This window comes from Anomalospiza imberbis, chromosome 4 (assembly GCF_031753505.1).
Source record: "Anomalospiza imberbis isolate Cuckoo-Finch-1a 21T00152 chromosome 4, ASM3175350v1, whole genome shotgun sequence".
Taxonomy (NCBI): Eukaryota; Metazoa; Chordata; class Aves; order Passeriformes; family Viduidae; genus Anomalospiza; species Anomalospiza imberbis.
In genome coordinates this window covers 54,085,248-54,107,204 of record NC_089684.1, presented here as the reverse complement: position 1 = coordinate 54,107,204, position 21,957 = coordinate 54,085,248, and the positions used below count along the sequence as shown (strand labels likewise).

General features: G+C 38.1%; 1 protein-coding gene across 6 annotated transcripts in view; it reads left to right on the top strand.

Moving 5' to 3' along the window:
• SORCS2 (sortilin related VPS10 domain containing receptor 2) overlaps positions 1-21,957 on the top strand; it is a 540,320-nt gene that overhangs the window by 83,383 nt on the left and 434,980 nt on the right. The gene's annotated exons all lie outside the window — the stretch shown is intronic.

Here is a 21,957-nt window from a genome sequence, read left to right as displayed (position 1 = left end):
AAGGCCACACCCCAGGGTCTGGGCTCAGTCAGGATTGTGCACAGATTCCATGGAAATATGTGTGTTCCACCCCAGTGGCCTATAGCTCTCATTAATTACATCTCATCTTTCCAAGTGAACAGCTGCTCTTTTTTATTGTGCCATAAAGTTTGGAAGCAACAGGGACATGAGATCCAAGCTCTGTCTCACTAACAGTAGCTTTGCATGGCTGTTGAGCTTTGGAGCTGCTGTTCATTCACACAGTGGAAATGGACGGTGTGTCAATCCCAACATACTGTCTTTAGCAATGTGTTTGTCCAAAATTATGAGAAAAAGCCCAAGGAGGTAAGTAATATGGGTAAAACCCTAAGGACAAATGACATATGAGGAAGTGTACTGCTCCCAAGCAAAGCTTCTCACACAGAGATAGATTTCCTCATGGAAGAGAAGCTATTTTTTATTTCACTCACGTTATGATAGTTGCAGCAAAAACTGCACTGTTTTTAGTATAACACAAAAAATAATTTACTTTGTAATTGCTAGTTATATTTAAATTGTTAATATTTTATTAAAATATTTTAGGAAGAAATGAAATCTGCTATGCATTCCTTGTTAAAATATTTAAAACTTTCAGTCCTAACTTAATGAATTATTTTTAAAAAGTCATTCATGAGACTTAAAAAGAATACAAAATGTAACTTGAAGTTGAGGTCTGTTGGCTTCTGAGAGAGAATCAGCATGATTTTACTTAAATCCCAGAGAAACTGATGTGATTTTAAACAGTGCTTTTGGTTTTCTTTATGTAACCTTTACAAGGCAAATCAGCTTCCAGTCCCAGACACCATCAAATAATGGCAGAAACCAAATCCTGGAGTTTCCAGTTGAGAGTCAAGTAGGATAGATTTGAAGATAAAAACTCTGGTGGTTGTTTGGTGGTTTTTATTTGCTTGGTTTTTTTTTTTTTTTTTTTTTTTTTTTTTTTTTTTTTTTTTTTTTTTTTTTTGTTGTTTTTTTTTTTCTTTTACTTTACTCTCATCAGCATATACAGTGTCCAGAGCACCAACGTGTCTGTGAGAGAGCAAACCCATTACTAATTGGGCAGCTGCCTGTTACATCAGCTGGAGTCTGTTAGACCTCTCCAGCTTTCAGTCCCATGCCCTGTGCACTGCAGCAGCCAGGCTTGGAGGGCACAAATATGTAAATGATCCTTGTCTCTCTTTCATTAGTACAGAAGGACATACAGGCCTGAGTGGATTAGTTACAGAGTTCACTCCAAAATGTCCTAGCTTATTATAATTTTTGCCCTTTGAGCTTGAAAAATAATTAAAAAAATTTTAGCTACTAAATAATATTTCTAATTTTAGAGCATCTGAATACATTTTAGTTCAGTATTTTGCACCCTGCATTTTGACATACTGTATGCTGTTGTAGTGTTACTACAACACCTGCTTCGAATTCTTCTCTCTCCTACCTGTCAGTGCATCATTTCATGCTCCACTAAGTGGTGTGAATAGCAAACCCATCTGTTCATTACTCATGTAGCCATTGTGTGATATATGAATGAAACATCTCATGTCTGAAAGACTCATTGTCAGCTGAGTCCAGCTGGTTTGGCTGTATTCTGCTCCGAATCTAGACTCCAGTTGCTTCCTGCACTTGTGCTTGGTCTCAGCTCAGTGCTATGCAAGCAAATGTCTAATCTGTCACTCAAAATCCTCTGTTTATTCACCTTCTTCCCCTTGAAGTGTACTTTGGGGTTGAGATCCTTGCTAGGACATTAACTGTGGCATGAGGTCATTCTTTGATTTTATCCTTGTAGGCACAGATAAGTGAATAATGTATGTGTGCATGCTTACAAATGAGGGAGAGAGATGAACTTGTTATGTACCACAGGAAGTTAATGAATGTTTTAAAGAGCCTGTTTTTCCTCCCACACTGTCTTTACTGAAATAAATTCCATTTGCATCAAAAGTTTTCTCGACCAGCTCTAGAGTTCCATTTCCATCAAAGCTGTTTGTACCGTTCAGTGGTTTGGCAGAAGGAATTGTTCCTTGGGAAGCCATCATTGTCAGTACTACAGATCAGATGGCAATGGCTTCTAAAATAGCAGGTTAATATCCCTGTCTGACAGGATTAAATGCCTAACAGTGATTCTTGCTTTTACAGCTATCAGGGTAAGTGATGCCATATGCAGTGATAAAGATGTGACATTGCTCAGCTTGTCTTTTGGAGAATGATTAAATGACATGCTTAAATCCTTTGTGGCCTTACAGTCTACAGTGCAACAGAACAGCTAAAATGTATGTGAGGAACAGTGGCTAAATTACCTCCTAAAACTTTCTTTTACTTACAAGTTGCAGGCAGAAGGAACAGCACGCACTACTTTTATTTGTGACTTAACAAAGTGAAAATTGTAAAATCTGTCTCTCGCGCAAAGTTCCCCACACTCCTCATGAAGGCACTCCTCTCTTAGGGGTGGAAAGATGTGGATGACAATGCATTCAGTAAAACCCGAGCCTGCACCATCCCTCTAGACCTTAGGGTAAGATTCTGCTTTTAAATTTAAATTTCTGAATAGAGTGTGAAGGAAGCAGGAGGCAAAAATTCTTTTACCAAGTCAGTAAAGATCTCACTGTAGCAGTCTAAAGTTATCCAGCCTGTGAAGAAACACAGTCTAGTGCTGTTTAGCATTGTGTGCTGGTTGCTGACATCAGATTTAAAAGCAGTGTTTGGACTGGTAGTTTGGTCTGCTTCCATAATTTTTTGTTTCTAGCATAGAATTAATCATTCATAATAAGATACTGCAGAAGATAGTGTTGGGATAGAGAGATCTCAAGTCTGAAATGGTCATCAAAACCCCAAAGTCAGGATTAGCTGTGCCAGTATATTTGGAGAAAGCCTTGGAAGGGTAGACCACTGCTGGCAGGTGCTTGGGAGCCTCACCCACCACTGACATGCTGATAGTCCCATTGATGTGGATTCTGTTACAGGTGTTTGAGGAGCTTCTCTTCATGCTTAAGTTTTTCTCCAGTATGAAGGTAGGAAGAAAGTATTTTAACTTTGGTGTCTTTTGGCTGTTAGTCTGTAGTTCCTTAGTGTTCTTCTTTTGAGAATCATGTATTATTTCACATATAGAAATGACATCATTAACCAAAAATATTAGGAATTTGAGAATTCTTTGATTCAATTTTAATATAAGATAATGTGTTTCTTTTAAAATGAGAAGTAACTGTCTGGCATAAACCTTCTTTATCAAGAACAAAACCTGTGATTCTTCAGTCTCTCTGTTGTTTGGCTTTAAGAGATTGCCCTAATGGTAAATTAACCCTTATATAATCAGGCAGCTAACAATTTACAGTAGGATAAAGTATGACCTGCAGGATTGCATTATCTGCTGTTTCCAGGCTTGCAGGACATGAGCAGGTTTGGTTCAGCCCTAATGTTAAAAAATTACTCAAAGTTCAGAAAGCTGCAAAGCTGATGGTGTTTGCTTTGCTTGATGAAGCAAACTGTAAGTCAAACATTTAATCACAGCACTCTGGTAACAGGGGCCCTGTTTTAATACGGCTCTTTTATTGGCCTCTTTGTACTTCAGAAATAATAAAGGCGGTCCTGACGGATAAGGCGTTTTCAGTGCAAGTCTCATGTGGAACTTTTATTTCCAGACACAGGCCTTGTATAACAATATGAATCATTGATGTGAGAGCTGTTCTGATCTATGGTGGTTTTTCCAGTAGGGAAATAACCTGCTGAGTTTATTAATGTTTGTCTAATTTACATCATTAGAGTAATTTTTTAAATAGCTCTGACTGTTTGCTTTATTGCCGGCACGTGTATAGGGAGGAAGGATGCCAGAGTGTGAGGCTGCTCATTTCTGAGCGGGGTGGGAAGCTGAGCCTCACATCCTCCTGGGTGCTCCCCGAGCAGGGAAAATCTTTGAGGCCTCAAGCTCTGAAGGCCTGCACACCCCTGCAGGTGTTCATGTTTCAGTGTGGTTTCCCTGGTTCAACAGACCTTTGTGGCATCGGGAGAAGAGCAGGAGCAGGGGAGGCGGGAGAATGGGGCTTGTGTGCTCAGCAGGGGGACAACACAACACCCATATGAGTTTCAAGATTTTAAAGGGGAGTTGGTGACATTCCTCTTAGAGGTGTTGTACATATCAGCTGGCAAAGGGGGATTTTTGCAGCTCTTTGTGTGCTGGTCATTGGCAGTGCCTGCAGACCTCAGCAGGATTGTTCTTGTACTGCTCTGGTGGAGAGGGGGCTCAGCAGTGGCCCTGGGGAATGCTATGGTGTATCTGAAAGGCTTGCCCAGCTCCCACCCTCTCCTCTCAGAGGTGGATTGCAGGAGATAGTACCATGTTACTGTCTGTTACTAACACTGTTAGCAGTAATACAGGTGAGACTCTTTTGCTGAAAAGACTTGATTTGCAGCTCAGACTGAAATTCTGTTGGTTTTTTTTCCCTCCTTATTTTTTCTCAAAGAGAAATAAAGGAAGGAAAAGGAAATAGTACAGTTGGAATCTAGCAGACCGAGTTGTCATCCTGGTTATTCTTAGTGGAAATCTGGAATGTCTCTTTGGTTTGCTAGTTACTCTGGATTTACTACAATGAGACAAGAATTTGATGAAGCTGCTGTAAGTTTTGTGAACTGTTTGTAATTGGTATTTGTGTCTCTATCTTCATACATAGGCAATATGTGGGCAATTGTCTGTACTTCACTAAAATTGCACTTCATGGTTGTAGTGGCAGAACTAATTCAATTCATCATTTCTGTGACTAAATCCTTTTTACCTGAGTGGGAAAACTTCAATGAATTCTAAAGTCTGAGCTGTAATGCCTGTTGAGTTTGCCCCCAAGAAGCAGTGATGTGCTCTGCCCCATAATGCATCTAGCCAGGCAGGTGAAGCAGAGGCTGAGAGCTGGAAAAAGCCTGATCATTTCTGTTTCTGAGTTCATATTAAGATTCTGAGTTAAATTTAACTCTCTCACTTGTACAGTGTTATACAGATTGCTTGAAGAATTGTGTTTGAATGACTGACTCTCTTTGTGTAAATACATTGCAGAATTTAAGGTTTTGAGGTTATTTAGATTTTGGATAAAAAGGAACTCTGAAGGAGCTATTTAATCAGGTACACTGGCTACACTTAGTTCTGTATTTGTAAGCTGTAAGGAAGAAGTAACAGGCAACATATTTTCTTCTTTTTCCTGAGTAGGAAAGTTTTTTCTTCACTTTGTGTGGACAGCTGCTCAGCTGCAGGTAAAAAATGTTATAGTTTATGGGACTGCCAGCTGGAGCCAATTAAAATCTAATGGACCAGAGTTGGCACTAAGATATCTAATTCTGCCCTAGCAATGTAGAGGTTTGTTCTGCTGCTTTACACATGATTTAAAAGGTTTACAGTGTTGTTAAGGAACAAATTTGCTTACCATTTTGCAAACCAAATCATGTTTGAATTTAAAATCTGACACAGAAATATTTTCATTTGGGTCCTTTAATGAGGCCATGGTTCTACTGAACATGAAGAGTTGTGATGGAGGGACTGTCCTTGCCTGATGTCCTCTCCTAAATATATGAGATGGAAGCAGAGAGCTGAAAGACTTGCTTTGGTCACACCAAGAGTCTGCTACATATCTAGGAAAAAATGTGGGTCTTAAAATAATCTGTCTTAGTTCTGACTGCCTCAAGCAAAAGAAACCTAGGGAAAGATGAGGAGATTGAGTTACAGTATTGGAGAGCGAAAATCGTCATTTATGAGAGTAACACGGGCAAAGGGAGACACGGATCAGGTGTGCCAGAGGGACAGAATAGAGAGAGTAAGAGCTCAGCAAAAAGAATGGAGTTTTTGAAAAATAATTCAGTTCATTTGAACTGGAAGAAGCTGTTGTTTGTTCTTGAGAGTATGATTCAGACTAGGTTCTTTGTGCAAACCTAAACGCTTAAAAGGCATTTTTTTGCCTCTTCAAAATGAAATATTTTCAGAGATTGAATTGAAACTTTTTCACTTATTTTTGAAGGTGGGTAGAATTTTTTTTTTCAAAACATACAAAATTCACCAACAGTGTGTGAAAAATGGCTCATGCAGGTAATCTTTCTATCTCAGAAATCTTTCAATTTCTTTACTTACTGGTAATTTACATTAACTTAATTTCATGTTTTCAGTGAGAACATTTCATCCAAGGGTTGTGTAATAAGCAGGAACTCAATTGCATGGGATTGTTTCTCCATGTTCTAAAATATTGCTCAGGGTACAAAAGATACCCTGACAACAAGAACATTGGCAATCCTGTAGATGTACGAAAAAGGGAAAGCGAGTATTCTTGAGGCCTAATCCTGGAGCATATTGTCCCATGGTTTCTACAAATGAGCAGGCTGTGCATATGAAAGAATGAGAAATGTGCATAGTGGGCATTTGAAATTATCCAATTTCCCTGTTTTCCTCTTCATGGGACAGGTCTAAGCTGCTTTTAAGCATTTTGTCACTTATTCAAAGATTCATGTATTCAAAGATTGGTCCACCGTGGCCACTTTTAATCCTGAACTAACCATTTTTAACCCAGAAATGGGTTATTCCATGCCTGTGTTCTTCTGTGCTGCAGATGGACAAGCTGCTCTAGAGGGCAGAGAAAAGAGGATTGGGAGGAAAATAAAAGAGCATGAGAAAAAAATTGAGTTTAGAGATAATTGTGTGGAACAGATTACAAAATGACTGAAAAACTTATCTTTAGATTAAATGCTTCAAAATGTCCAAGGAGAGTCACAAAACCTAGACTGCACAGAGTGTAATGGTATCTCCAAGTCTTGCTGTAACTTGTCTCAGTGTTTCACTGCTTCCTGGGTGACCAGTCTGCTTATGGATGAAATACTTTCTGCTCCTGTTGGGATACAGGCTGTTACTTGATGTCTTGGTGGAATGCCAACCTTGGATGGGTTTGTGTTGAGGAGCATTTATTGTTAGACCGCTGTGAGGTGATGATGTGGAGCTCGGAGAACACTGTCCTCAGAGGAATGAGGCTGGGGCCTAATTCATCAATTCATTCTTAATTTTAATATTTTCCATAATTTTTTTTTTTTGGGGAACCATTTCTATGTATTTTTGAGATCATTAAAATACAAATAATGTCTTTGAGCTCTACACAGTTAAAACTAGGTAGTTTTCCTCCTTATGATATGTTCAGTTCCCCTCAATACTGAAACCAAGGATTCCAGGAGAAGTGGAGATCACACAGCTACAGTTTTGTTCTCAGGCACAGGATTGAGACACTGTCATGAAACCATTGAAAATACTCCATAGATGGCATTGCTGTGCCTCTGTCAAAGCCAGAGCACTTCCTTCTCTGAACTTGTCAATGTGTCACTTAAAATAGACATTAGTATTTGAAGAGACACAAAACTTCATAACATTAACAACAGCTTCATAATGTTAAAGAGAAATATATAACCTAATTGGGGAATGAATGTAGACTTTTTTGGCTGCTCTTCAGACAGGAGATTTATTAGAAAGACTGTAGTGTCCTAATTCCTAACCTGTCTCTTTTCCCTCCGTTTACAGTAAGGTTCTCCCTTTGCCTCTCTCTCTTGAAATTGAATCTTTTTAGGTACCATTTTTTTAGTGAACATTGTGGAGGAAAAGGAAGAAGAAACCAATCCAAACCAGAATATGGATGATTCATAGTAAGAACTCCTGAGGCTGTAAAAAACCTTCGTAGAGATTCTGACGAGTTGGCATATCTCCTTCCACGTCGATAAATTTGTCACTGGTGAAGCTGTTTATTCCTTTGCAGTTGTATGATTTATGCTGGACCTTTTGTACTGCTTATGTGGACCTATAGCTCATCCTCAAACAGTAGAATATGAACTCTGACTAATAGATCCCAGTGACTGCCCTGCAGTTTATGCAGGATCAGTGTTTTAAAAGGGTAGTGTGCATGATTTAAGTAGGATTTCAGTATATAGCCATGGCTTGTCCTTTGCTGTCAGCAAAGCCATCCTAAGTTCATTTCTTTAAAGAAGCTCCAGGCCAAATGTCAGGAAAAATTAAATCAAGCAGTGATGTAGTCCCATAGGGAAAATGTATTTCAATTGTGAGGTATTCATGGGTATAATATGTCATCCTGTAGTCTGTGACTGTTGGGTGCACTTAGAGGCAATGTGGCTTGGTAATTGCTACTTGGTAAGAAATTTGGGTATGATAAAAAATGACCTGCCAGGGAGAGAGACAGTTTTGTTAATTTTATTTATGAGACTTTCATCAAAATTGGAATGATGTGTGTATGTAGCAGAAAATCCTCTTTGTAACAGCATCTTTTATGAAAGAACATAGTTTTTGTCTTCCAGCAGGGAGATACCATAATCTTTTAGAGCTTTGGTTTTTGCAGTCTGAGAAACACTTTGGACACAAGCTCCTTATTTTGCTCACCCAACATTCTAATACACAATTTTCCCTTCCTGAGGGCAAGAGTAAGCAAATTTTCCATCCTCCCAAAATATGTGGGACAAAGGTAGGCTTGTTGGATCAGCCTGAATCCAAACCTGGAATGAATTAATTCTATCTTCTGTAGGTTTTTTTTTTTTTGTAAAAAGTTTCTTCTTTTCCCTGTAGTTTTGTTTTTGTAAGCAGTTTCTTCTTTTTCCTGGCATATTCTAAATAAACCAAGTCAGAACCTACAGTTCAGATTATTTGTTATGTAGATACCTGACCCAGGAGCAAGATTGAGGAGATCATAGTTGGAGGCCTGGTGAGCTGAGATGGAGCCACAAGCTGCTGTCCATGAGACACTTCCCTGCCCATGCAGCTATATTAGCTTATTCCCAGCTTTTCTGGGGGCATAGGGGCTTGCAGTGGTTTTCTAGATCATCTTTAATTGCAGATAGGTAACTCTGTGGTATCATAAACCATAAGCACTCATGTGTAGCACTGAAGCATCTATGTCATTCTTAGCCCTGTTATTTGATTACTGTGAAGCACTGCATGTGAAGCACACATATAATTTAGAATCTTTTCAGATGCAAATGGATGTTTAAATCAGAAGAAGCTGATGCACATTTGATAGCAGCATCCTTCCAGAATGGAAAGTTTTTTTACCTTTTAGATCCTTACAGAACAATAGACCTGATCGCTCAGCTGGACAAAATCATTGTATTGCTTTGGGCTTTAGCCACTCTCTGACATTAATGATCTAGCCTGGTATTGCTCCTATATCTCATGAAAAGGGTGATGAAGCCATATTTCACAGATTTATTTTAAGGATGTGAGAAATGGAAGAGGCTAGATTCTGCTTCAGCTTGTGTCACCCTAAGTCCAGAAGAGGTGAATTAAAGACCCAAAGTAATTTTAATCAGAGCACTTGTGTTATTCCACAGTAACACTTTCCTAGCCAGCAGCCTAAGACCAGTGACAGAAAATGAATGAATCACAAGAATTTCTGAATACTTTCATTGTGCTCTAACACAATGCATGAGATGTTCTGGGTAAGGAAATAGGTTTGCACAGAGTTTTGAATAGGAAAAATCCTCATTTACTTAACCCTTTAGAGTCTGCTGTGGGCAGGAAAATTAAGGATTGGCTGTCATCATGTCATCAGACAGTTTCATCTGGCCCTTGCATGTCTGGCAAGCCAGTCCTTTTGGGGAACATTTTATTATTCATGGCCTATTTGAAAAATAGGTCTTTTCACCTCAGATTCAGCTTTATCATGGTTTTTTTTTTTTTTTTTAATTGGTGTGGATTTGTTGAATTAAAAAACCCATCTAAAGGAAGACAAAGTTTTGGTTGCATTCTTTAGTATTCATGTATCTTAAAAGAATCATGAATTACTCAAATTCTCTTAGAACTAAAGTACTTCAGGATACAGTTAACCAATGCCTCTTCACTGGAAAGGAACTTGGTTCACAGATCAAAGTGCATCTTTTCCATAATAGTGCGCAAAAGATTTTAATCAAGCAGTCCATATGACCATAAGGAGATGATGTCTTTCCCTGAGGAGTCAAAGCTGATTGTGAATTCACTGAATCTTTCCAGAGTGCATTTCATTACTGTGGCTTTCCTTTGTTGTATTGCTGGAATTTGTTGTATTGCTTGGATTTAGGACTTTTTCTCAGGTTGTTCCAGTGTCCACCCTCAGTGATGCTGGGCTACCCACAGACATCTGTTTTAACTGCTTCGATTTCTAATAAAGATGTTACATAAACCATCAATTACAGGATAGAAACATGTTTGTTGATTAAATTCTTATATAAATACTTTTTAAACATTGGTACTATCTGTTTAGACCAATACCTAATGTTCACAGCTCTTGGGTTGAGTAAGCATTCATTACCATCCTTTCTTCCCCAGAGTCTCCTTTGTTCTGTTTCATAGCAGTTTTCCTGCCTTTGATATTGCTGCTTGCAGTATTTTTCTCCTTTGTTTTGTCTCCTTTCCAGTTATTTACCTCTTCCTTCACTGGAACTGATATTACTAATTTTTTTCTAGATAATTGATTTTCTCAACCTTTTTCCTAGTTCCCTCTTTTTATTTTTTAATATGTTTTTTCTTGTTTTGTTTATGGAGATGTTCTTGCCTCCATCTTAATTATATTTTATACAGGTAATTAAAATATATTTCCCCCTTCTACCTTCATTATATTGGACATGAGACTGGGCTCACAGTAGCTGTTACCTCTTGTACAGTTGATCAGCAACACTTGCAGGTATTTCCTTCCAAGATGGAAGCTCCCACTGAAACTATGAGAAAAGGTTTGTTAAGAGGCAAAGAAAGAGTATTCTCTAATTGGTAAATGAAGCAGTCTTTGCTGGAGAAGATGGAAGACAGTACAGTTGTTAGTAATTGTGATTCCTAACTGTTCTCCTTTGAGAAAGCAATTCATGTAGATATTAGCAAATGATGTTCTAGTGAGGAGAGCACAGCCCAGAACCTGCCTGTGCTGCAGATGGCAGTGGGACTGAACCAGCTCCTCTCCCATCAGGGAGACTGAGCTGTCCAGGCCTGCAGCTTTCTACTTCTTTGCATTTAACCTTTGAAAAGTGTGGTTAAGTTTTTCAGACTCATTTATGTAGTTTGGTGCATAATGATAGATGTGCTTTTTTACAGAAGCCATTTGTAGCACAATGGTTATGTTACACTGTTATTTCTAAAGACTTCAGGGATTCTTTTTGGGCCATATGACTCACAACTTTGAAGTCACTGAGCAAAGGGTCAAGACCTTCCTCACTCAATAGATGCTTTCAGCTCCAAGTGCTACTAGTACGTTCAGGGCTAAAACTCTTGTTATTGAAACAGCTGTAGCTTCAAAATGTCGTGAAGCTGCACTATCGCTTCATTTCCTGCAGTGAATCATTTTACTTATGAAAGTATAAAAGCCAGGGACATTTAGGAAAAAAAAAACAGAAATAGAAAGAAATAAACCTTCTGTGCTCTGAAATGGATCCTTTTTTTTTCCCCTTTGGATAAGTTTGTCCTATCACAGCAGTAAAATGCAATGATATGGAATAATTATATGCTCCTAAGCCTTTCCAATTGATCTACTGTTGTGAAAATATATTCAGTAAATTCACCTAAGTGACTTTGGACAGCAAAACGCAAGGACATTATGAATAAAAGAAACACTAATTTGGCTGATACAGTGGAGTATTGTGACCACAGGAACATCATTGTCAACCTCTGTTCTAGATTACGGTAGGTTTGTTGTCAGAAAAATCTGTGTGGTTCAGAAGGTGACCTCAGTAATTTCTTGTGGGCTTCCATATTTATTCCCTCCCTCTACTTTCTGTTCTTAAAATTTCATTTTGATTGGAATACCAAGCTCATTTATTCCTGTTACTGATAGCAGGAAAGTGATTTTATTAATTAATTAATTAATTAAATCAAGCATTTATTTATGCTTTTGGCAATTTTTCTGGGTGAGGAAACAGGAAAAATAAAGCCTAGATTTCTTCTCCTGATTGGCTTTCTGATACTGCTCATATTTAAAGTACAATTTAGTTTTAAAAATACTCAGATTTAAGGGAGGACATGAAAAGAAGAACATGTCATTGTTAGTGATTTGCATCTATCAGTAACTGCATTTTGAAGCAGCACTGTATTAGCACTGTGAACAATGAAAACAGAAAAATGCAATGTCATAGATAAGAAGCATACTCATTACTATTCCCCTGTTTTCCTGGAAGTATTCATCTTCTGCATTTGTCAGCCATACTTTAAAATATGAGGTAAAAATTGTTTAAATGTTTGTCAAATGGGGATGTAGGAGTTAGGAAATGCTGTAATGAGAAGTTATTTCAATACATGAGATAATATATATGCTTTGTAATAGACACAGTTTGATATTATTAAGACATTACTGCAGAATTAACAGATTTCAAAGGACACTATGTAACAGCCAATGAATATGATATATTGCAAATAAGGTCATCTTGTTATACAGCTAGAGGTAATAAATTTATAATGCTCATGATTGTTTTTCTGTATACATTTATCCTTCAGTGGCATTTGAATGTTTTTCTTTGTGTCTTAAAACAGCAGAATAACTTACAGTCAAACATCAGAAGCAATGAAAATAGAAGGAAAATTAAGAAAAGAAAGGAGGCAAAGTGCATTTCAGGGGCTAAGTAGTAGAGGAGAATATGCCTTCAAAAATATATGTTTATATATTTTAATTTCAAGAGTATAATTTTAATGAGACTGTAACTTGCCCAGATACAGAGCTGTTTTAACAAAGAGAAAAGCAACCCTTTCATGCTTTGAGTTTTTGTACTATTAAAAGTTTGAAAATTTCAAGAGAAAGTTTTACATTTTGTGGGCTTATAATTAAGTATTTGAATTGTAAATGAATTTTCATCTGTCTGCCTCCTACTTTTTGATTTGACTACGAGAAATGAAAGGATCTGGGAAAAGAATGAAAAAACCCAACTACAGAAAAGAGAAAAAAAGGAGACTATAAGGTTTGTCAAAGCAAGTAACAAAATCTCCCAACCTCTCTTCCAAAACTTTGGGATTTTCCCCCCTGTTTTTAATATGAAGAAGTCAATTTTTGTCTACAAACACCTACTTTGAAAAAGTAAAACCTGACTAGTTTTATTTGTTAAATTATTATGGTAGAAGTGAGCACTTAGAAGGTTTTTGAATGGTGTGACAACTATAATTACCCACAGAGGGAATAATTTTTGAGAGTAGAGGGATCTTCAATCCTGTTGTCAAAGACATGGCAAGAACATTTGGCTGGAAACCAAAGCATGACAAATTCAAGCAAAAGGTAAAAGCACAGGTTTTTAACTTTTGTGTGTGTGTGTGTTATCTATATGAACTTCTGCAGAGCTAATATTTGGAGTAGCTGAAGAAGTGGCAAGATGGGAGAAGAATTTTGCTTACTTTTTCTTGGCTCTGTATCACTTTGAGTGCAGTGACAAGAACCAGGGTAGTGTTACAGATTTGTACACTAGGGTATGTAGTTCCCATTCACTAAATAACACAGATCATGGTTGTCCAGAGGATGAAGCAAAGTAATTTTAGGTTTGCAGTGTAAAGCAGGGAGATTGAGACAACAATATTTGACCAAGACCGGGGCCTGTTTTATGCTATGGTCAGCTGCAGTTGGCTCCAGCTCCTGGTTTGCCCCACCTTGTGCCTGGGTGATGGAGCAGGCAGGGCAACATGCTGTCTGCTGGGTTCCAATTCTTTCCAAGGACAGCTGTTGGGTAGAGCTGAGGCTGTGACTCTGTGCCTACTCAAGACTTGCTCTTGGGAGGAGACAGGAGATTGTTGAGTGATTTTTTTTGTAATCCCAGTGGATGAGCAGAAAATAGTATCGGGTTAACTTGCATGCTCCAAAAGAATTCATGAGTTGAATTGTGATAGATCAGAGGGTTTGTGCAGGATTAGTCGGCATTAGTACTGGGCCATTAAGAGTTAAATTGTTTTCCAGAGTCTCAGAAAGAAGAGGAATTGGAGCCAGCCCTTGAAGCCAGGATTTGAAGCCAGGTCCTGTGGATGGACAATGAAGCTCAGCTCTTTTTTCATGGGGTATAGAGCAGCTGGGCAGAAACATTTGTAATATATGAATCCAGAATATCTCCACAATTTAATTGTAGCATCAATCCTTCAACAGTTGCATTTGCAGCCTCTGTGGACTAAGGAAGTAAGACTTCAGTAGATTTTATATTTTCTAAATTGATATTGTAATCATGTTTTCACTATTTAAAAATTTTCCCCTGAAATACCAACATTTGATATACTTCCTCCATCTGTCTCCATCCAGATTTGAATGGTTTGTGAGGTAAATTTAATCTCTCTGTTGCGTCATTAGATTCAACAGCTTCTCAGAATTTCCATCCTGAGCTGTGTTACGGAGGTCTTTGTAACTCATCTGTGTACTAGTGAAATTTGGACTTACTAAGATGTGAGTGGTTTCCCCCCCTGTTGCTTATGGGTAATTAAAATAAAATGGTATGGAATGTATCTTTAAATTTGAAGAAGACCTAATGTTTAGACAGAGAATTGCTTAGGAGGTTGGTTTTTTGCTGCTTACACTTAGGTAACACCTGCCTCATTAGTACAGATTGCAATTATTGTTAATTAGTCCATGCAAAACAAACCAAGGAGATTGCCTAATTCTTTTCTAAATCTTGCCTTCTTAAACTGCTGTTATTCCAGCTTCTCTTATAGAATTACTGTAGATTTACACCTAATGAGTACCATGACATCCTGAATAATGCTCTCCAGGTCAAATGTGTTTCTTGTTTGGTAAAACCTGAACTCTCTGATCTTCAGTTGCATTGAGTAGTATCGCAGGTCTAACAAAGGTATTGCTCATTCCCCGGTGTATTTGGGGCACCTCTGCTTTACTCCAGGCATTTACTGCTGTAAGCACTCTATGCCCAGAGGGTGCAGATTTACACAGCTGTGTGCCCTCTTCGATGCAATTCATTTAAGCTATTTGCTGCACTGACACACAGAGAGGTAAAGTGTTGACGCAGGGCTTGTGGCAGCACGATGTCTGAACTCTGGCTGGCACCTTACTCAAGATATCCTCACTTGGAATAACTTCCAACTTTTGCTAAGACCGACCTTATTTGTCCATCTCATTAGTCTTTTGAAATCTAGGTATGCACAGTGTGTACCGTAAGAACATTAAATCAGCTTTTGAAGTCACAGCTTAGCCTTGTGTGTTCCATGTGTTCCTTGGCATTATTAGCCCCATGCTCTAAGCCACTGAGCTAGTTCACCAGGAATGAGTAGAACAGAGGTAAAGGATATGGAGACAAACAAACAAGTATGGTAGTTTAAAATGTTTTGAAATAAATTGCTCCCTGCAGTAGGTGTAGCTGGGAGAGATATGTGGTGTGCTGAGATGGGCAGAACCTGGACACATTGCAGACTGCACAGTATCTTGTACTGTGCCTGACATCCCAGAGGCAGTGAAGGACCATTAGAAATTAAAATCAGAAATGAAAAGTATAAGTAAAACTCTTTATATGCTTCCATTTACAATATAGAAGGAAGGCACCTAAAGGGAAATCTATTGCTTTTTTCCAAAAGGATTTTAAATGAGAGTAGCAGTAATAAGGAATAAATCCCAAATATTTGTTGTGTTGAAGCAGGGGCCAGCCTGTAGCATTTGTGCCATTCTGCTGCAGGCAGTGTGTCTCTCACCACTCTGGAGGGTCCTGCAGGCTCAGGAGGTTGATTGTCAGCAGTCACTTTCTGAAACTGCATTTCTTCAGTTGCTTTGTGCTGCTTACAAAAAAAAAATCTCCCACATTCAATGTTGGATGAAATGTTGACTCATCTGAAATCATCAGAGCCAGCATTTGAAGCCAGGTCTTTCCAGTGCTTATGTTTTCTTGTGCTCTGGGAAGGATTAGGGATACTTCCAAGCCTCTGTACAAGGGCTGAAAATGAGCCCTCCCTTTCCAGTCCAATTCCACGGGATGGCTGTTCAGGAATATTCCTGATATTGTCCTCATATTGTCAGAAATAATTGCTGTATGTGCTTTTGATCTTATGCAAGCATAAATAATATTTTTTTTGTTTTTCACTTGTCAGTCAGTTGTGTGCATGTACTGTAATCCAATACTCAGAGATGAAGGAAGTCTCCAAAGTGCTTTTGGCTTTTCAAGAATTTTAAGCTTTGCAAATAAAGTAACTTTTTGGCAGATGTGTAGTATGAAGGGTATGAGTAGAAAATAACAATCATTATGTATCTACTGTCATTGTTTCTGTGTTTGTTCAGACCTTGGCAGTAATGTTCTGGTTTGCGGTTTTGGGTGTATATTTTGTTTATGGTACAGGCAAGAGTTGCAAAAGCACACTTGTTTGTTTCAAGTTTCAGAGGAGAGGTAGGAAAGGATACTTGTTGAAAAACGAGATAAAAAAGGTGTATAGGCTGGGACCACAAACCCAGTCCTCTTCTTGCTTAGGCTGGTCCAGCCATTGCCTTGTGTGACTCGTAAGCACATGCACATCTACTGGATCCATGACATTGCACTTGTGTACAAAACTGGAAAAGGAAAAGGGCTGCTGCCTTTGGTGGTGGTCTTCCAGATTTGCTGAAGTATTGATAAGTTTGCTTGCCAGAGTCCTTTTATTGAGCTCACTGAATTAACGTGCAGAATGCAATGGGCTACATAGTTGCTTTGTGCTTGACCTGGTCTGTTTTATGAGGGAATAAAAACTAGGGGCTGAATTAAAACAACCAAACCTCTGAAGAGCTATTCAGTATCTTCAGTTAAAATCAGTGGTTTTGTAGTGCTCGCCTGCCTTATGCTGCATATTTTTTCAGTCAAATGAGTGGCATCCTTGCACAATATTTAACAGGTAGAGCTGTGTGAAAGAGGATGCTTCCTTAAAGCGTAAAGCAGAGAAGCAGAAAACTGTATTGGTGGTGATGTATCAGTTCCAGCTGCGTTCTCTCCCTACAGGCTGAGAAAGTTATTACGTGACCTCCTGGTGAGAGAAGTTATCATTAAAATAGTTAAATTCAATATGGCTCAAATCAAAATAGAGATTTTATGCAGTAGTCACAGAGGGTCTTTGCTTTGCTAAACATTGCTATAGGTGTTTATAGCTAAATAGCTTTATATTTTAGATGACAACAAATTCAACAATTTGGACCAAAAAAAAATGAAATAGAAATACAGAACCTATGGATATGATGTATTAAAAGTGACCAATAACTTATATTTAAGTAACTCAACTTCAGCTTGTATGTGTATCAAGAGACTGGTGCCAAAAACCCCAAAGCTGCATAAGCTTATCTTGGTTTCTTACTTGAATTGTTTTGCTTGTTTATCTTGAAAGCTGACATATTTTATCATTTATATCTCTGTATTACCAGAATACTTTAGATGAAAAGTTCTAACTCAATTTGTGGAACTTGACTGTATTTCATGGTTTTCTTGGTTTTGCCACTTTATGTGAATCTTAAACTGCAGATAGGCCAAAAATGAAATAAAGGGTATTAACTGTCCCTTAATATTAACCCTGCATATAGATATTACTGGGGAGTCCAGTGAAAGCTGTGGCTGTAGGGACTTCTGGTGGAATAGAAAATTGAAACCAAGAGATTCTGTAATTTGGTTTAGCCTGAGGCAGTAAGCACTAGTATTTCTGAGGTCTGCTGGAATACTGCAAGAAATTGGAACTGGGCTCAGTGCAGCATCGAAGGTGACGAGTGTCATTGTCCAAATCTTTCTTGCACTCTTAGGAGAGGTTTGAAAGAACCCGGAGACTCACTAAAGGACATGACAATGGGGCAGTGACGAGAAGATGCTGCTTTCTTTCTATGCACTTTTAGTTTGTCCTATGTCATTTGTTGGTATCACTATTTTGATATAGTGGATCAACTCTTTGAGCTTTATTCAGCTTTTTCCAGGCATCTTATTTCCAAATGTGTGCTTTCTGTCTGTGACAAATGCCACAAGTTAGTAGCCTAAAGAAATAGGTAGTAAGAAGTGGAGGAGTTAGGTAAAGAAAATACAAGAATTTTACTTCAGTGCAGAAAGAAAAAACCAATAATTTCTTGATCGTTGCCTTTTTGTAACTGATTTGACACTGGTCATTAGTGACTGGAGCCTACTAAAGCAATGTGGTCACTTCACATAGATGATCAATATATAAATGCAAGACATAAGAGAGGCATGATTTTCTTGACTACTTGGCTGTTTCTTGACAAGTGCAATATGTAGTGGTCTGCGAGTGCCCTTCTTGCCATTTTTTCAGTGTGTGTGTATGGGTGAGTGATACTGAGAGGTGAAAACAAACTGTTTCATTCCCCACCTTACACACTTTTTTCTCTCTTTCTTATCTATTTTTCTATTATTAATTCTCCTTTCACTGTTATATGACACCAAGGAATGGCATTCACATTGGAGGTTTCTGGGAATTTGGTTAAAAAGGTTGGGAGTTTGACATGGGGAATATGCAGACAGAAGATGTGTGTGTGGCAGATGTTTCTTCTTCTGCCGGTGAGTTTGGCTCCTGAGCTTTTATATATATCAGAAATATAAACTCAGATCTGACTTGGCAAAGAGCCCCTAGCTCTTGAGCAACTGACTTAAATCTTCAGGACAGAAGACTTCTTGATTTCCTATCAGCTACAGCTTTGAAATGTAAATTAGTTTGTATTGATTTTTTGTATTTGTGTGAATGTGTTCATACCTACATACTTCCTTCAACCTCCCTGCCCTCCCCCAAGTATTTTAGAATTCTCTTTTCTAAAAAGAGAAAGAAAGGAGAATACTCCTTTCCTTTTGTTTTGTCCAAGGCCATACTGCCACTTCAATACATACAGGATGCTCTGTATAAATAAAATAATAGAATAAAAATCTGTGTAGAGGTAACACCTTAAACTGGCAGTCAGCCCTTTGCCAGCTGTGTGGGCAGATGCACAGACCATTTGAAGGCACTCTAGTTTGAAGAAAGAGTCAGTTTCAGGGGAAGGATAATGTTTGAGAAATAAAACTCAACTTTCCAGGACTGGGGCACAGGTTGGATACCATTTGGATTTTTCTTCATCTTATCCTTTCTAAAATTTTAGGTCAAAACCATGCTTCTTGCAGAAATCCAGCAACTTCAAAGTCATTCTGCTGACAAAAGTTTCATAGCTTGGGCTGAAGTTACTGATATGATGGAAACTGCTGTGGGCTTTGAGACCTCATGAGGTGTTCTAGTCAAAATCTCTTGTTCATTAAAAATTGAAGTTAAGAGCTAAAAGCAAACCATAGGGAAGAATACATAATGTTTTTAAAAGACTACAGTTTTAAAATTAATGTATTTCATTCTGTTTCCTCAACGTTAAAAAATGTCACACAGCATTCAGAACAACCCATTTTACTATTTCTGTAATTAGATTTTTTTATACTGGTGGCATGTACCTGTTCCACTGTCACTACCTTGTCTGTTACAGAAATGAACCAAGAAACCAGTGTGATTGAAAGCATTCACAGTCCAAACATACAGGTATTAGCAGTAGACAAAGGAAACATTAGTATCTTGTGTAAATGGGGTATATGCACAGAGAAATTCAGTAATTTGGGTTTACATAATCTGCATCAGCTCAAGACCTGGATCCCTAGGAACAGATCCTGCTCAAAATCTCTGAAGAGATTAATCTGTTTTGTGTGACTGAGTGTGCCATTGAACAGGCCAGAATTAATGAAGAATCACATAGAAGGTGACCTCCCCAGTGGAAGTCTCCCCACAATGTAATTTAACTGTTGGTTTTCTAAGCCCCATTTCACTGAAAGAGAACTGATAGAGAAGTGAAGCAGGTTTTCTATGGCATTCCCAAAGCCACATATCCCAAAGAGGGGTTATAGGGCTTATGCAAGATTTTCCTTGCTTTCACAGTAGTTCCCCTGCTCAACTTTTACCACTGAGATATGAGCAGGATCACAGTCTTCATTACTGAATGCCACTAATTAGTTAAAAGGCAGGTATGTGAAAGAGTGCTAATATATGCTTATACATGATCAAGGCAACAATAAAATTCCACCACTATACTGTATTAAAAAAAATTTAAAAAATGAAGTTGTATCTGTTAGTACTGAGTTTGTCCCAGTTCAGGCTTTAATGAATTTGAAGTATGAGTCCTATCTAGCCTTTTAGTTCTATGTAGAGATAAACCATACAATATTGTAATATAATAAGTACATTACTTTACCTTGTGGGTTTTTTTGGTATTTATTCTTATCTGCTTGCAAAAATCAATCCTTCTTTTACTGTGAGCTCTGGTAATTGATCTCAGATTTTTATACAGTAGCTTCTGCTTCCTAATATTTTACTGAGTTGGTTTTGAGGCAAATTTTACCTTTTTGAGAGCAGTTTTCCTTTTTAGTTAATAATCTTTGACTATATAGCAGGAATTGTCTGAAGGCTGCTTTTTGAACTAAATGTTTAGTTCATTTAATTTCTTATAATAAAAGCACTTTCTGTAACAGGATTGGCCTTTATTTCAACAGTACAAAAATGTTCTGTATGATTATCAAAGTAACCACCTGGAGTGCTGTAAGTAATGCACATACATGGAACAAAACTGTGCTTTGTTACAGATTTTCAAATGCAAAGTACCTGCATGTCAATTTAAAATAACTTTTAATTCATTAGAGTTTCTCAAGATTTATACATGTGTAATTGAGAACAAAATGCAGCTTCATGTATACATCTAATAATGGAGCAGCATTGCAGGAGAAGTAAATCTAAACTTTATTGCTGTCTAATAAATTATCTGGTAAGCACTATAATTAAACTACAAACCAGTTCATTAGTTGCAGGCGACATCACTAAATTGGGTCTAATAGAAGCTATGTAGTTGCAGAATGTGAATGTCTGATTGTGAATATTATTGCTGTGACAGCAACAGTTAATTCAACTAATGATGGAACTTTAATGAATGAGGTTGTGTGACAGAATTACCAAGAGCAGATTTGCTGAATAATTGGTTCTTTCTTGGTACAGTAAGTCATTGATTTCTAGTCTCTTTCTTTTCCTCCTTCCTCTTACAGTTGTTATCTTCAGTCTGGTCATATGTGCACAATGTCCTGAGACCTCAGCTACAGCTGCAGCAACAGTCTGGCACCCATCAGAACAGAGCAGGCCTGGCAGAAGAAATGCCAGACCAAATCCAGCACCAAGCCTGCAGGCGTGTGGTGCCAGGGGGGCAGGTTGTGAAAGAAAGGGAGGGAAAGCTCTCAATGGTGAGGAACAAACTCCCTGATCTGCTGCAGCCAGAGCTGGGACAACAGTGGGGGTTCTTCTGCAGAGCTCTTCTACCTGTTCCTCATTGTTTTAAGAAATGAAGCTGCAGCCTAATGTAAAGCTTTCCAAGTGCTAAGTGATGTGTCTGCACTGCAGATCTGATGTATTTGTTTTCTTCTTTCACTTTTCCTTGATTTGATCTGTTGCTATTTTGCTTACAGATCAAACACATTTTCCTTTTCTCTTACAGTGTGGGTACTTATCCATTTATATATACATAAGCCATGGCAGAGTGCGTGCTTGCAGAGGAGCTCAAGAACATATACATCTATACATAGCACATGCTGCAGTGTTTGCAGAGCTATAAGGTCACAGTTTCCCAGCAAATGCTTTCTGGGTGTGTAGCATCATCTAGTATGTAATCCTGTTTAATACATTTTTTTGATAGCAACAGACTATGGCTTGTACTGCCAGATTTAAATTGAAAGTAGTTACTGTAATAGCCATATTAAGGAGAAAGAAAAAATATTAACTAAACCACTGGAGGCTTAACTGGAGGGTTAAGATGGGTCTTGATAGGCAGGTGTCCAAAAATCAGATATAGCTCTAGACTCTGTATTAGAATAAGTCAATTTTCTTGTACATTTCATCTTTTCTTAACATTCCGCAGAAAGTTTAGATTTGGAGCTATATTTAGTCCCTCAAGGGCCCTGCTTTGATTTTGTTTTCGCGTGCTGCAAGCTTTGATTGGACCTGCGTGCTAACTTGCCATCACTTGAAGGAAG